The sequence below is a fragment of the Lepidothrix coronata genome, unplaced genomic scaffold (genome assembly GCF_001604755.1).
Source record: "Lepidothrix coronata isolate B3197 unplaced genomic scaffold, Lepidothrix_coronata-1.0 Scaffold121, whole genome shotgun sequence".
NCBI lineage: Eukaryota > Metazoa > Chordata > Aves > Passeriformes > Pipridae > Lepidothrix > Lepidothrix coronata.
Window position 1 is genome coordinate 2,981,089 of NW_016690301.1, and position 16,246 is coordinate 2,997,334.

The 16,246-nt window shown below is 54.9% G+C and overlaps 1 long non-coding RNA gene across 2 annotated transcripts; it reads left to right on the plus strand.

The window, feature by feature from the left end:
• The first annotated feature begins 6,716 nt into the window (after positions 1-6,716).
• Positions 6,717-14,313, plus strand: LOC108502591. Of its 2 annotated transcripts, none has more exons than XR_001876525.1 (3): positions 6,717-6,860; positions 10,345-10,421; positions 10,604-14,313. It is a non-coding gene; the product is annotated as an uncharacterized LOC108502591 (long non-coding RNA). The 2 variants fall into 2 exon arrangements; XR_001876526.1 differs by having other exon boundaries at positions 10,608-14,313.
• Positions 14,314-16,246: the final 1,933 nt, after the last annotated feature.

A 16,246-nucleotide genomic window follows, 5' to 3' on the forward strand; every position in this document is an offset into this window, starting at 1 on the left:
CAGTCATTAATTTCTGCATTTTACCTGACGTGCTGGCTCTGTGCTTTTTAAAGCTCCATCTGCTGTGGGCAGTGATACCTCCAGCAGTGGCACGGCCATGACCCTCCCCACCTCCAGCAGAATTAGTTTTCCAGCTCTGGGAGTGGACCAGGCAGGAGACTGATGCCTGTGAAGGCCTCACAGGTCCTGCACCTCTCTCTGGCAGAGCTGGACCGTGCTGGACAGTGAGCAGGAGTGCTCAGCACAGCTCAGCACCTCTCAGCTGTGCCCTGTCACCCTCTGGAAGCTCTCACTCATGTGGGAGCAACCCTCTGCCTTGCCATCACGGGCACACATCTCCCACTGCCAGGCAACCAGGGCACCAGCCCCATGGGAGATGCTCCTCCAGCAAGACTCTGCCTCCCTGAGCAAGAGACACCCTTCTTGCCGCCACGCAGGGGCTTTGCTCCAGGGTTTTCCCGGTGCTTTTAACTGGGGCAGGTGGGGTGAAACACAGATCTGGCCTGTGTGCTCCCCACTCCCTGCAGCGAGGGACGGGGCGCAGGCACTGCCCTTGCCCTGAGCTCCAGCTCCTGCTGCTGTGTGGGCCGGGAGGGCTCCCACCGGCAGCACGGTTCGCTGCCCTGCCCTGAGTCCTGACATTTCTCCACCGAGACAGCCGCAGGGGGAGGTAGGAATTGGCTTTGCTGCAAGTACGTGCGTGTGACGGGGGCTCCCGGCCCCCCCGGCTCCAGCCCGGGGAGCGCCTGAGCTGCCTGGTGCCCCTGTCACCTCTCCTGGAGCAGGGCTCGGCTGTGGTCCCTTCCAGAAGAAGCAGGAGCGTGGCAGGGGATGCTGCTGCGGGGACAGTGGTGCCTCTGGGGGCTTGGGGGACACCGAGCTGGGGGAAGGGGTCAGGGTAGGGCTAGACATCAGGGGATGGGGAGTGCAGGGGGAAAGGGAGAACACTTGTCCTTAGGGCAGAAGAATGAGACAAAAGGGCAGGAGAAGAGGCGGGAGATGAGAGTGGGAAAGGACAGAGCAGGAATGGGAGTCCTTGGAGAAAACACAATCTGTTGGGTGGGGGGAGCAGCTGAGGTCTCTTGGTGCCCCCACATCCTGCCAGTCCCACCATGAGATGGGCCATTAGGCACCCACATTTAAGCCTCAAGTGGCAAAGATGGGCAGCAAGACAGAGTCTGGCCCTCCAGGGTGAGCAGTGCCGAGGGCTGTGGGATGTCCAGGGGCATCCCAGCGATGGGTGCTGACCTGCTCTCACCCTGGGGAGGCTCTGCACCCCGAGCCACCTCTCCAGCACAGCACAGAACTGCCGCCTCCGTCCTCCCACCTCCATTTTCTTACGTCTCCAGACAAAGTGACCGTTTATCCGCTTGGATTTCAAGCTGTGTGCACAGCCCCGCGCTCACCCCTTCGGCTGGACACGGGGAGGAAGAGGAATGCGACCAGGCAGGTTTGTGCAAACACAGGCACTGCGTGGTCCCCCTCGGTCTTTAGTCTGGTAAGCAAAATCAGCATCTAATCCAGATCAAACAGGACTTTAGCTCCTGTCAAAGGACTGATCCCCTATTCTGCCCAGGCTGTGGTATTTAAAGGGACATGGCCAGGTTAAGTACAGCTGGAAACAAAGGGGTTTGTGAAAAATCATCACAATAAAAACAACAACAACAAAAGCTGGGAAAGATTAGTGGGAAGAGAGACTATAATGAAATATAACTGCCAAGGAAAACTGTGGTTAATGGAGACATCTCCCTGGAGCATTTGAAACCTCAGGTACTGGAGGAGGAAAGGAATAAGTGAAACCACTCAGAAACCAGCAGCAAAACAAACCAGGCTGTTCCCAGATCAGGGCAAGGTCTGCCTTTCCTCTTCTCTCTTCTCTCTCCTCTTTCCTTTCTCCTCTCTCCTCTCTCCTCCCTCCTCCCTTCTCTCTCCTCTCCCAAATATCCCCATGAAGGAACTGGATGCAATAATGGACAATTTGTTTATTTGACTGCCAGCCTGCAATGGGAGCACTCCCAGGCTGCTCTGGGTGTTGGGGAGTGGTGCTGGGGGACACATCCCCCCGGAGCACCAGGATGCCTCCTCAGACTGGCACAGCCCTGTGCCGCAGCCCCAGATAGGATTTAGCCACCCGACTTCTCCTGACCTTAATAACTGGTGCTGACTTAACTGGGAGTCTGGTGGCTAAATCCCGTGTGAGTCTGGAAGTGTAGGAGTCAGTGTCACAAGTAATTTATTCCACGCATCTCTCAGCCTCCTAAACTTGGGGAAGCCAGTTCTTAACACACACCCCAGTGCTGCCACAGCCCTGGTTGAGCAGATCTGCAGCAGCCTCTCTTTACAACCAGTCTTCTCCTCTTCCCCTTTCCTTCTCAATGGGTTGCCCAGGCTGGAGAGCAAAGCCCTGCTCAGGCCCCTCTCCCAGCCCAGGAATAGGCACCTTATAGACCTGGGCAAAGCCTCTGCTGCCCACAGCACCATGGAGCATCCTTCTAGCCATGGACAAGTCCCACGTCTGAAGCAGGACAAGATGCCCCCAAAACCATGACTGGAGTAGGTACAACTCCTGTGAGAAAGGTCTGGCTCACATGTGGGTGCTTGCACATGGATGCTGCATCCCAGGGACCTCAGTCCTGCCTCGTGGATGCCAACAGTCCAGTGCAGCTCTTCTGCCTCATCCCAAATTGCTGCTCAGGTGTGTTGAGTTTGGAAAACCAGAGGAAACTCTCCAGCTGAGCTCTGTGGTGCTGGAGCTGAGTGAGTGCAGGGTGGTAATTTCTATGGAAAGGGGGCCAAGGGTGAAGAGGGCCGGGTGGTCCTGCTCCACGGGATACACAGAAGCCTTTCCTGAGGTTTCTGGCCCTTTTCAGAGCCAAAGTGCTGGAGGCAGGTGAGGACCTCCCAAGACACAGCCCCCTCAGGGGCAGGGGTGTCCAGCCCTGGCACTCTCTCGCTGCCTGGGGATGCAGCCACCCTGTCCTCAGAGCCGTTGGATTTCTCACATCCACATCCCTGACTCTGCTCTCCAACGTGACCAAACCCAGTGGCCTGGATCTCTCCCAGGCATGACCACATGTGGGCTACTCCCTCTCCTTCAGCATCTGCTCAGACAGGCACTGCCAGCAACCTCTGCCGTGCCATGGGGATGCCAAGGGCTGCGGGCTGTGGCACAGGCAGGAAAGCTCTGTGGGCAAGCAAAAGGGTACAGGCAGCAACTGGCAGAAGCTCCCCAGTGGGCTGGTGGTGGAGAGCTGGGGCTGCAGGGAGGGTTTGTCAGCCAGGCTGGTCTCATCCCTGCTGCCTGCAGTGCAGGATGGACCTCTGTGGCTGGAGAGTTCAAACTGGGTTACAGCCACTGCCACAGTCTGAACATCACATTTGTATTCTAGTCACATTTTTGGGGCATCTCTTCCCTTCTTGGCCGTGGCAGAGCTCCAGGTGGGCAGGGAAAAGAGGGAAATGGACCTAAGTTGCCATGTCTCTGCTGCTCCAGCTGTCCCCAAGGAGTGTGCTGGGTGTCCTGAGTCATGTCTGGGCCGAGCAGAGCTGAGCTGACACCCAGCACAACCTGGGCTGGTGCATTTGCTGCCCGGGAGCCTTTTTGTTCCTCCCACAATCGGGTCACAGCCTGTCCCATCTCGGCGAGGCAGGTGCTGTGGGTGCAGGCAGGGGTGGATGTGCCTTTGCTGCCCAGCACAGATGGGTGTCAGCCCAGGAGGCTGCAGACCTGTCCTGGGGCTTGCCCTCTGCAGCCTTCCTGGAGGGCAGGCACAGGCCTGGCACATCTGGCAGAGCCAGCAAGCCCTGACTGCACCCAGGTGCTCCTGGGATGGGCACATGGGACAATTTGGGAATATAGCTTAGAAAACGTGGCTGTACTGGGACATGAGAACTCTTGAGTTTGTCAGCCTTGTCCTCTTCCTCCTTCAGGGTCCTATGGATGTGTTTGGTCTCGGTGAGCCATTGTTTGCTTCGCCAGGTAGCCCCTGCCTCCCTCCACCTGCCTGTGGAGCTCTGGTGGGAAGTGAATCCCTTCTGATGGTGGAAGGTCCTGGAGGAAGCTGTTCTGCCTGCAATCTCCATGTATGACGGGCCATCATCACCTCCATTTGCCCCCGGTGGGATCCAGGAGGATGCTCCAGTAGCGAGGTGTGAAGCAGGGAGTTCACACCAGAGTTTGAACTGTCCTGCAGGTGCAGCTTTCAAACCTGGCAGAGGGAGATTAGGGCAAAAAAAGTAAGAAAGAACAGAAAATACAAACATCCCACCTCCATCTTGCAAAGCCCTTGAGCCACAGCACCAGGACTGGGAGCATCTCACCCCTACGGACCCTGCCTGAGTCCCTTCCCTGGGCATCACCTGCTGGGCTGCCCTCTGCTCCTTGGGAGATCCCTGTTTTCCAGAAGTTGAGCGTATTCTGTGGCACTGCCAGTGTGCAAACTACTCTGCAAACAACCATTTCCAGGGGCTGGTAATTCCCCCGAGTGTGTGTGCAGCTCCTTGGGAAACGGAGCAGGGTCCAGCACAGCCACCTCATTCTCGATTCCAGGCAAGGCAGTGGGAAAGCTTCGTGGTCCTGCTTGGTGGGCAAAACTGTCTTCTCAGAAATGAGTTTTTGCTTAAATTAAGGAGAGAAAAATGTAGTCTGACTCAGCCACAAAGCATGGAAAATTTCAAGCAGGCAGCTGATCTGTGGCAAAAAGTACCCTTGGACTGGGAGAATAAGTGGGGTTGTATTGTTTGGGCTGTTAAATCAAAAACCCAGGGGAAAGAAATCACTTTGGGTCGACCCAAAATGAACTGTTCTAGATATTCTTTCTGAAACAAAAAAAAAGTGTTTCTTCAACAGCAGGAGGCCCTTGGTTTTACCCACTGTTGATATAAATGACTTTTCTAGATGGCAAGTGAAAAGTTGCAAAGTTCCTCTAATACCACAGAAGTAAAAAATAAACACTTTGCTTATCCCAAGATAACAGATGTTCCTTGTCCTTTCAGATGCAGCCCAAATTTGCAAATCAGAGAATCATGGAATCACAGAGTATCCTGAGTTGGAAGGGACCCACAAGGATCATCAAGTCCAACTCCTGGCCCTGCACAGGACACCCCAACAATCCCACCCTGTGCCTGAGAGTGTTGTCTAATCACATTTTGAGATCTGCCAGGCTTGGGACCACAACCACTTCCCTGGGGAGCCTGTTCAGTGCCTGACTACCCTCTGAGGGAAGAACCTTTTCCTCACATCTAAACTAAACCTCCCCTGACACAGCTTCATGCTGTTCCCTTGGGTCCCACTGCTGGTCACCAGAGAGAAATAATTAGAGTCTCTCTGAAAATAGAGATTTCGGTGGATAAACTATTAGTGTGAACAATTCCAGCCTGGCTGGGAAGTTGTGGATGGATCCATGACGGGGGCTGCCCTTCCTACATCATCACCCGGGGGCTGCTGAGCGCTGAGCAACCTTTACTGTGTGTGCTGCTACCACCCTGCTGGGCTGTGCTGGGGGGATGGCTGGCAGTGCAGCCATGGTCCTCTGGCCAGGAGATGGGCTCAACCTGCTTGTGCCAGGTAATTGTCCCTGCTGGCTTTGCCCGTGGATCCAGCTCTGGAGCTGAGAAGTGGAGGCAGGGTGGGTGGGATGTGCAGCACTGGCCGTGGCTCTGGTTGAGGTGGGGAAGGATGCAGGACCCTCACTGGGAAAATGTCAGGGTGTTCAGTTCTTTATTTTCCTGCTTGTCCCAGCTGGAATGGGCCTCTCCACCATGACACAGGTCCCAGCAGAGACACCCCATGCCTTTGCATGCCCAGTGCTCCTGCTCCTTGCCAAGGCAACCTCAGAGAAAACAGAACACTGAGCATGTCACCCCTTCAGGAGGCCACAAACACCCCTTCTCCATCTGAAGCAGGCTTTTTAGCCCAAAATCTGTGCCAATTTTGAGAGGGTGTGGTTCTGGGCTCCCATGATGCTCTCACCCAGGCAGGATCTGGCCCATAGTGGGGGGAAATCCTGCCCTCCATCTCCTCGTACTCCCTGCTCAGCTTCACAGGTAGCAGGTGAGGTTTGGCCAGGGAGACCCAATAGCCCTTTTATATGTCTCCTCTTGCCCTTCCTTAGGCAGGATCGGAGCACCAGAGCCCCTCGTGGCTGGGACAGCCTCTCACCCCATCCCCTGCTCCGGGGAGCTCCCGCAGCTGCCCTGCTTTGTGCTCTGCTCCCTCGGCCCCGGTTATGCAAGCGGCTTTGGAAGCCAGACAAAATTACAGCGGGAAGAAATCGTTGCACGGCTCTGGTGGGAAAAAGATATTATCCTGCGTTGCCAGCGAGACTGGCCGTCGGCAGGTAGGGCCCGGAGGAGCGCTGCGTGGCAGGATGATCGCTGATAAGACGCCGGGTCCTGCTCCGGTGGCCTCGGGAGAGGGAAGGCGCTGTGCTGCGAAGCTATGGAAACGGCCAGGCTGGGTGCGGGAGCGGTAATTGGGCCACTCGCATCACCGCAGGTACGCCCGGCTCTTTGTGTGCGCCACGCCGGAAAAGAGCGGGGCTGCGGGAAAACGGCCATGGAAAAGTTGCTCCGCTGGAAGCGGCAGCTGCCCCCCCCCCCCCCCCCGGCCGTGCCCCCCCTTCCCCGGCCCCCCGCTCTGCCTTTGAGTCACCTCGGCGGCGTGACGGCTGCATCCGCCCCGCGCGAAGGTCACGCTTAAAAGCATTGGACATGGCTGGGCGCGGAGGTGGGAGAGGCGCTGCACGAGTCGCATCGCGTTTGAAGGAGTTGCGGCCAGGGCAAAACCTCCCCAGCGCGCCCTTCGAGGAAAGGGGGCTCCCACCGCCTTTCATTATTTGCCAAGAAACGTAAGCCCAGAGGTCCGTGAAATTGTGAGGATGTGTGAAATCAGGCACCGCCGGGCCAGCTCTCCTGCACGACCATTTTAAATATTTAACACGTTGATTATACAACGTATCTGTATGGAAGCGCTGGTGTGGGCCCGGACCCGGCGTTCGGGGGAGGGTGTGTGTGAGTCGGGGGGGTGGATTTGGGATTTGGCCACCCTGCCCTGGGCTCCTGGCAGCCGCCGCAGCGCCGGCGGGAGGGGGCGGCGGGGAGGCTGTGCGGGAGGCACTCAGGCGGCGAGTCGCTCCTGCTCGGGAGCCTCCGAGTGACAAACGCGCTCGGGAGCGGGAATTCATTCCTGTAAATATGTTTGCATTATTTATTTTAAGCATTTTTATAAATCATAATAGGAGAGACATCTGCTGTTAAAACTGCAAACTGCATTCATGCCTAGGGCAAGGCGGGAAGAGGCTTTTTCCCCGGGAAAGCTTGGCAAAGTTTGGGGAGCACCGCGGATCTGGGGGGGAGAACGGGGCGGAGGGAAATGCGCGGGGGCATTTTCCTGGTGGGAATTAAACATGCCGACTCCTTCTCGGGGGCTTTATTTAGGTCCTTCCTGCCGCCTCCACCCCCTCTGGCTTTTGACACCTCTTTATTTGAAGCTTTATCATGAGGATGGCATTTCCCTCTCGCTTTCCCCATGGCTGAGGCTAAAGCACCCCACTCCTCTGCGGAGATACACCAGCGCATGTGGATATCAGTGGGTCTCATCTCCCTCAGGCGCAGCTGAGAGATGCAGAGGGGGATCTGGTACCTCTCAGTGATGGCACAGCACAAAAAAACATCCCTCTCCCTGAGCCCAGTGGCATCTGCAGGTTCCCCGGAGCCGAGATCTTCTGGAGACGGCCGTGGCTGGTTCTGGGTGAGGGGAGGAAGCTCCGGGTGACTCTGACTCACCGCTGCACAAGATTAATTGCCGGGCGTTGCAGGAGGTTTATCACTGCCACCCGCGGCTGCCGGCTCGCCCTGCCCGGGGAGCCGGGGCGAGGAGGGGCCGCTGGGACCCCTCTCCTCCCGGAGCGCCTTGGGTGCCGCGGTGGAGCCGGCGAGGGGGAGGCGATGCTGGGTTATCTCCCCTCCGCACGCCCCGGAGGCAGCCCCATCCATCAGCCCCAGGGTGCAGGGAGTCCTGGATCTGCTCCCTGGACGGGTCACGCCGTCCTCTGCCTCAGTTCCCTGCCCCTCGGGGCAGGCTGTGTTTGAGTTGGGCTGCCACGCTCAGCCCCTGTTTTTGAGCTGTTCTACCTTGCAGAGAGGCCCCACTGTGGGAAGCGAGTGGCAAATCCACTCTCCAGGGCTTATCCAGACTCCCCTTCCATCCTGATGTCCTCGGCCATTCTGTCCCACAGCACTCTGACAAGCTCAGCAACTGTGATGAACAAAATCTTTTGCATAATCAATAATTAATGTCTGGGGTTTCCAAGCAGTTAATTAATCTCCTGGTGAATCGTGAAAAAAGTATTTAGGATAACTGTAGGTGTTTTCAAGCCAGGTGAGCAGAGGTTCAGAGTCAACCCAGGCTCTTGTGTCAACCCACATCCATCCCTGGAGAGCTTCTTGCTCCAAGTGATGCTGTTCATTGCCAGGGAGTGGACAATATTGATCATAAATATTTGCCTAATGAGATCATATCTGCTTTCCAGCATATGCAGTGAGTGACCTCAAAAGGCCTGGTGTCCTTTGGGTGAGCTCCCAACGAGCTTAATTGTCTCTCTGAGTCTTGCAGCTCTGGAAGTGACCTGTACTGGGCTGTGTGGTGGGGTCAGGTCAGTCCCAGCCATGCTGGGAATACTGGAGGCAGGGAACAGACCTTTGCTGGGGCGCATCAGAGCATCCCACCCCAGTGCTCCCACCCAAAAGCTGGGAAATGCAGCACATAAACAACTCAGGCTCCAGCTTCAGGCCAAGATTTGAGAGTATTTCTCTGGTCACTGGTTTCGAATTCAGGGAATATCACAGGCTTCATCCACCCCAACCCCAACAAATTCTGACTTGGGAAACCTTCGCTGGGCTCACTACAATCTTCAGCAGCAGTTGGGCTTGGATACACCAGCCTCAGGCGAAGGCTTTGACCCAATTTCAAGCAACTTGGAGGGTTGAAAAGTCCTCGGAGCAGCTCTTTCTCTCTGTGCCTTTCGGGGACTCTGTGTGGCTCTGCCCTGCTGTATCCCTGTGAGGTCTGCTAGATCAATCCCAAGGCAGATCCACAGCCATGGCTCCTCCCTGGTGACCAGGACAGGGCTTTGCAGTCCCTGACCAGGTCCCTGACAAACGTGCCTGTGTGCTGGGCGTTGCTCAGGTCCGGGCTTGCTGCAGTCCATGTACGTGTGAGCAGGCTGTGAGTCCACCCTCCCCAGCACTGGCTCCTCAGCTCGTCCCAGAATAGCCAAGTCACTGACTCGTGGCTCATTTTGAACGATTGCCAAGCAGTTGCAGCTGTCCTTGACTTTATCTCTGCTCCAGTGTGGCTTTGCCCAGCTCCACAAGTTCACACTAGGAGACTCCACTCCCCCTTCCCAGAATAGAAGACACCCAGGGCCCAGCGTCAGCAAGTTTGGCAGCTGTGGGAAGTGTCATCCTTTGAGCAATCAGTAATTAGTTTGGTTGAAAGGCCAGAGTCCTTGTGGCTAATGAGTAGCTTGAGATGAGACCTACAACCTCCTGACCCTCTTTAAGTCTTGCTGGTGGCTTCCAAAGGCTTCCTGGATTGCTCTCACCTTTATGCTGGCTCACAAATGGCCTTCAGTCATGGAAGCTGGTTCTCTCCAGCAGATCCAAAGCTCATGGTCAGCTCTTGCTTGGTCAGATCTGGTTATCCCCTGTCCCCCCTCACAATGCCTGCTCTCCACACTTCTCTCAACCACATTTCCATCACACCTTCTATGTCCCCAGTCACTCGTGGTCTCCAACCTGCCTGCCCACAGCTGCCAAGTCTAGAACTGCTGCCTCTGTGACCAGGGCTGGCCTCAGTCAGTGCTGGTTGAAACACTGTAGGGACACTGTTGTAGGCAGAGGGAAGATGGTTGATGGTTGTTGATGATGGTGATACCCAGATCTGCTTCTGATGGATGGAGCTAAATCCTGTATCTCCAGCCCTTCTTAATCCTGTCTTCAACCAGGAAACAACCATAACTCACCTTTTGGAGAGCTCACCTTGACTATGTGAGCACTGTTTTTTGGGTTTGTCTCATGCTGTGAGGGACTGTGAAATCAGCACAGAACAGATGATTCACCCAGGGGAAGAGGTTGATCAGGCAGCACTTGCCTTTCTGTGCAGGTGTTTTGTGCATTCAGCCACTGGTTCCTCAGGAGCAGAATGGAAAATGAAGGCATGCTGGGATTAAGGGATTTACCTGAGACCTCTCAAGCCTCCTTTCCCCTTGTTTTACCTACTAAATATCTCTGCTTCCCTAGAGAAAGTTGAACTCTGGCAGACAGTGGCTTTTTTTCCTTCAGAGGTGTTCCAGGATGGGAATATTCACAGTCCTGTGTTATCCAGTGTCAGCAGAGGGATGGGAACACCTTGGACTGAGGTAAGTCATTCCTGATTCTTAGAGCAGTCCAGAGTATGATGGGATGGGATCCTCTGAGCTGCCTTGGCTTTTAGTGGGATTGGAATGAAGAGGGTCACAAGAATTTGAAGTAGTTCTCTTTTTTTTTTTTCCTTTAATCCTTTTTTTCTCCTTTCTTTTTTTCTTTTCTCTTCTTTCTGAAGGCAGTTCTTCACCTTTTCAGGGTGGCAAGAACAGCAGCAGTGAGAGATTTATCCTTGAGGAGGGGAGGATGCAGGGGGATCCAACAGCAGCCATGCAGTACCTACGGGAGGTTATTGAGAAGACAGCCAGACTCTTCAGAGCAGTGTATGGTGAGAGGAACAGAGACAACAGGTATTAGGTAAGTAAAGAGAAGTTCAGACTGATGATAAAGACACTTTTTTCCATGAAGGCAGCCAAGCATGAGCAGCTTGCCCAGAGAAGCTGTGCCATCTCCATCCTCTGAGGTTTTCAAGCCCCTACTGGACAGTGAGATCTTACAGTGGACCTTGCTTTGAGCAGAAGGTTGAACAAGAGGCCTGCTGGGGTCCCCTCTGACCTGAAGTGTTCTGCCACACTATGATGAGGTCAACATGGGTGGGCTCAGAGGAATGGCAACACTGCAGGACTGCTCCACCTTCTCACAAGATGAACTCCAACAAGCAGCTATTCGGGTTCCTGAAGGCTGGAAGTAGGTGGCTGGGCCAGGCTAAGGCCATGGATCACCAGAACTGGCTTCACAGAATCATATAATAGAATCCTAGAATAATTTGGGTTGGAAGGGACCTATAGGCCATCTTGTTCCACTACCCAGCCATGTGCAGGGACACTTTCCACTAGCCCAGGTTGCTCCAAGCCCTGTCCAACCTGGCCTTGGACACTTCCAGGGATGGAGCAGGCACAGCTTCTCTGGGCAACCTGTGCCAGGGCCTCCCCACCCTCACTTCCTCTGTTGTGATTTTTGGAGTTACCTTTTAGTCAAGCTTTTTCACAGCAATGCCAGTGCAGTCACGGGTGCAGTGAACAGGCAGCAGCACTAGGAGGAGGTCAGGGAGAGAGAGGCTGGACCAACAGCTGCTGCAGGAGCTGGTACACCAGGACATGGCCTGAAAAGCAACGGGTCCTAAAAGGATTGTGGGTTCTTTGGAATTCCTTGCTGGATCACTGAAATCTGGTCCAGGATAGCAGGGGTCAAATTAAATCACAGCCTTTATAGAAACAGCAAGACATGGACAGAAAGGGCTCCTAACTCCTCTGGGAAGGAGGAGAGTCATAGGGAGTCTTCCACCTTTGCACAAATGTCACAGAATCACAGAATGGCCTGGGTTGGAAGGGACCTTAAAGATCATCTCATTCCAACCCCCCGCTGTGGGAGGAACACCTTCCACTGGACCAGGTTGCTCTGAGCTCCTCCTCTTCTGCACTAAGACATGGGGTTTGATAGAGCCCACACCCCATCCATGGCATCTCCTGGGCATGTGTCCCATCCCAGGACAGTCCCAGGTATCAGAATGAAGCAGAAGGAGAACCACAAGGTCTGGCAGCTGCCCGGCTGTGCCTGAGCCAGAGGGACCCAGTGGGATGCAGAGAGATGCACTCAGTGCCATCCCTGCTGTGCTGCAGGCCAGTCTGGAGCACTGGGGCCTCGGGGGACCACAGGGAGGCTGCAGTGCTTGAGTCAGTGCCTCTGAGCTCAGACTCTCCTAAAAAACCTGGGGACCACAGTGGCTGGGAAGGCTGGGGGTGTGATGTGATGCTCAGCACAGCCGCGGTTCCTCCCTCCGTGTTTGCTGTGACCTCCTTGCAAGGCAGCTTTTGGCACTGAGTTTCACATCCTCTCCAGATCTGCTGGCTATGGCAAAACAAAATTGGCTCTGCACAAGCTCCCAGGCTGCACACACGCACTTCACTGCTGAGGAGATGGAGAGGGCTAAAATTCCTGGTTGCTCACAGGTACCTGTCAGCAGGGCAAACCATACCTGGGAGGGTGCTCAGGGTTCCTTCAGCTCGCTCAGCACCCCGATTCCAGCTCAGCTTCCCCCTTCCAGCTCAGCTCCCCTCCGGGATGTGCTCTGCTTTGAGTGGGGAGTGCTGGTTCTTTAGCAACTCGACGTCCAGAAAAACCTGCAGTCACGCAACTATATATAGCCCGAGAGAGGCCGTGAATGTGGTGACGCAGTCTGGAAGTGCTTCCTGGCTGTTCTCCAGCAGCTGGGAGCAAGGCACATGGCTTTGGCTTTTTTAGGGGCAGTGGTGTGCAGGGGAGGTGGGGGCTTGGCAGCATGGTGGGCTCAAGGGGGGAATTCATCTTCTTGTGGCCCCGAGTGCAGGGCTGGTGGGGTGAGCCAGCAGATGTGGTGTTGGGGCTTGGAAGTGGTTTCAGTGGGACAGAGACCTGATCCAGGAATCACTCAGCTGAAACTTCCTGGTAGATGGGTCTTGGAGCCAAGTCCTGATATGGAGACTCCTGATACTTCACACTATGGCTGGGGACCCCCTTTAGCCCCAAAACAGGGGTGAGGGCTCTCAGTGCTGGCACTCCTCGGAGATCACAGGACTGGTTCTGGTCTCACCCCCTGGTTTCTTCCAGTCTGAGGACTGTAGAGTTCCCTGGGCTGCAAGAACTCATCAGAAGGGATGCACAGACCATCACCACCATTTGTGGCTCCATCAGGGCCAAACCAGGAGGAGCAGAGCACAGCAAGGAGCCAGGTAACCTCAGACCCCCTATACATTGCTCAGAGGGCAGGTAATAAACTGGTGGAGACCTTGGACTGGACACCACGCTCAGCCAGGGAGGCAAAGCTGACTCAGACTAGTTGCTGGTTGCTGGGATGGAGTCACTGGGGACTGACACCTTGCTGGGTGCCACACTCATCCTGAAATGCAGGGGTGGTCAGGCTTGGCCACCTCTGCCTCTCTGGCAGCTGCTGGGAACACCCCCAGGCAGGACCATGGCACTGTGTGTGCCCTTCCTCTTTTCCCCATGAGAGCTCTCCAAAGAGGGAACCGGGCACAGGAAAGAGCATCTCCAAACTGGCCTCCAAACCAGTCCTTGTCACCTCCCTGCTCCAGAAACTGGACTCCACACTGGAGGGGATCTCTGTGCCAGCAGCTCCTGCATTGACCTCCTTCCTCACTCAGCCAGATGCTGCTGCCCCCTGAGCCCAGGGAGCTCCCAGGGCTGGGCATGGCATGAGGGATGGGGTGGTCTGCTGGCTGGTGGGAGCTGCAGGGCTTTGTCTGTAGCCCTGCTCATGACCCAGACCCATGCTTTGTGCCTGGCTGTCTAGTGGGAACCTCAGATGTCCTTTCCAAGCCAAATGGTAGGTTGGCTTGACAGGATTCCACCTGTCCAAATTCTGTCTGCTCCTTCAAGCCTTTTGGGGTGTGCCTGGGGGTGGTCATCCTGGTCAGGCCCTCAGTGTGCACTCCAAAGAGGGAAATCTGGCCCTGACCCCTGCTGCAACCTGTCCTCAAGGAGGGAGTTCTGCAGAGAGATGGTTCCTGTGCCAAGGGAAAGGCAGGATGTTGTCAGAGCAGGCCCTCACATCCAGGCTGTGCTGGGAGCTGCAGTCATCACCCCTCCGTGTCTGGGTGTGCAACCTGGTCTGCAGGTTGCTTTTCCATGGACAGTCTTTGCCATGATAAAAACTTGATTGTTAACACTGTGTCCTAGTTAGAACATCTGGGACCAGTTCATCATGGTATGGGTGTAACCCAAACCTGTGTATTCTATAGCCTTCCATGCCATTTCCCAGAAACTGTTATCAATGAACCATTTACACCCTCTGCCCATAGAGCCTTACTCCTCAGGCTGTAAACTAGGTGCTAAGAGACCTGTGAGATAGGAGGATGCTCTTGTCCTCACACCCTTTGTGGAGCTCCCCACCCTGAGGGAAGTGCTGGGCATTCCTGCCTGAACTGGAGGATATATAATCTTGGAGTCTTGGAACTTTTTTAACCACTGGTGGGATCCAGAGGAAGACTGCAGATCACCACTCTCAACCAGACTGAGACCACCACTCTTGACTGGAATGCAACCACCACTCTTGACCAGGCTGCACCAGCACTCTCAGCAACAGGTTTTTCCCCTCTCCCTTTACTTTGGACTCAGGGGGCCCAAAGAACACCACTCTGTTCATGCCCCAGGGTGCTGGGTTATACATTTGGGTTTTGTGGGTTAAAACCAATTGTTTGTATAATCGTACTTATTGTATTATTTTATTAAATTGTTATTCTGACTTACAATCTCTCTTTTGAGTTGAGTTCATTTCCTCTGCTGGTTTACCTTTAAACCAGCACACACTGGGACCTACTGATGGGAAGCAGAATCAGCTTCTGATCTGCTCCACTGTAACTCTGAATGATTCTTGTGTCCAAAGATCCTGAACAAGGCTGGAGAGGAAAGCAGGAAACCTAGCCCACTGTCCTGGGTGGCTCATGGTGTGGACAACCCTGGAAAGCAAGGCAGGGTTTCCAGGGTTGGAAACCCTGGGTTTAACACACTCTGGGTTTAACACACTCTGCAGAGCTTGCCACATCCCACGCCCTGACTGCAGGAGCAGTGCTTGTCCTCCTCACTGATGTTGGGATGTTTATGGTCAACATTATGAGAAAAAGCATGGGAGAGGTGGGTGACCTGCCTCGATTCTGGCGGCAGAACTACGCACCCTGTCCTGCACTCTGCCCCTCCCTGCTCTGTTCCAGCAACTCTGGATTCGGGTCTACCCTTCCCTTGCCCATACTGAGGTACAGAGGCAGCCTCCTGCACATGGCAATATTAATCCGTAGGTTTTCCAGAGCTGAAGAGGCAGAGAGTGCCACAGCGTGAGCGCTCGGAAGCAGACGGCGCTGCTGCACGGCAATCCATGCCCAAATGCTCCATATCATATCGTACAGCATATGTCTAGAGACAGGCCAACAAATTTAGACCTGGAAATGTGTATAACTGCCAGGCAGGACTTTGAGGCTGGAAGAGCTTCAAAGAAAATGGAATTCATATGCTTTGACAGCAGCGTGGTGGTTCTTCAGGTGTTAAGTTTAGTGGGACAGACCCTCCCCTTGAAACATTACTTAGTCCTAGAAGTGCCTGAAGGTCAAACCTGGCTCAGTCACTTGCACCACTTCAGTATTTATTGATTTGGCTCAAAAACAGAGCTTGCTTGGCTTAGCACAATACACAATATCATGGAATCATGGAATATTCTGAGCTGGAGGGGACCCATAAGGACTATAGAGTTCAGCTCCTGGCCCTGCACAGCACAGCCCCAAGAATCACACCGTGATTCTCATATATCTCCATCTCCTTTTTCATATAGCTCTTTTTGTCTCTTCCTACTCTCTCTGCAGCTTCGTTTTCCCAGTCATTGCCCAGAGACTGCCCTGCAACTCTGGAAAATGCTGTTGCCATCAGATCTTGCTGTGGTCAATGGCACGTGGCCTGGAGCATAAAGGGAATCTCCCGTGGAGACTGGTTCCCTGGAGAGGCAGTGGTCTGCCCCTCCTGGTTCCCAGCATGGGTCCTCAGGCAGCAATGCCACCACCCTCTGCTGCCACACACCCTTGTCCCCATGGTGGTAACCCTCGAGTGCAGTCCAGCCCATGAGCAGCTTGGGGGTGTTGTTTGGTGGCCTGAATGGCTTGTACTGGCCTCAGAAGTGACCTGAATTGTACCCCAGGGGTACCCCAGGGGGTACCGGGCTGGCTGCTGTCCCTCCTGGTCATGCAGGCGCTGTCACAGGGCTCCTGCAGCTCCCAGGGCTGTGCCACCAGCAGAGCAGTGCCTGGGCGTGCCCCAGCCTGGGAGTCATGTCTGTCTGCGG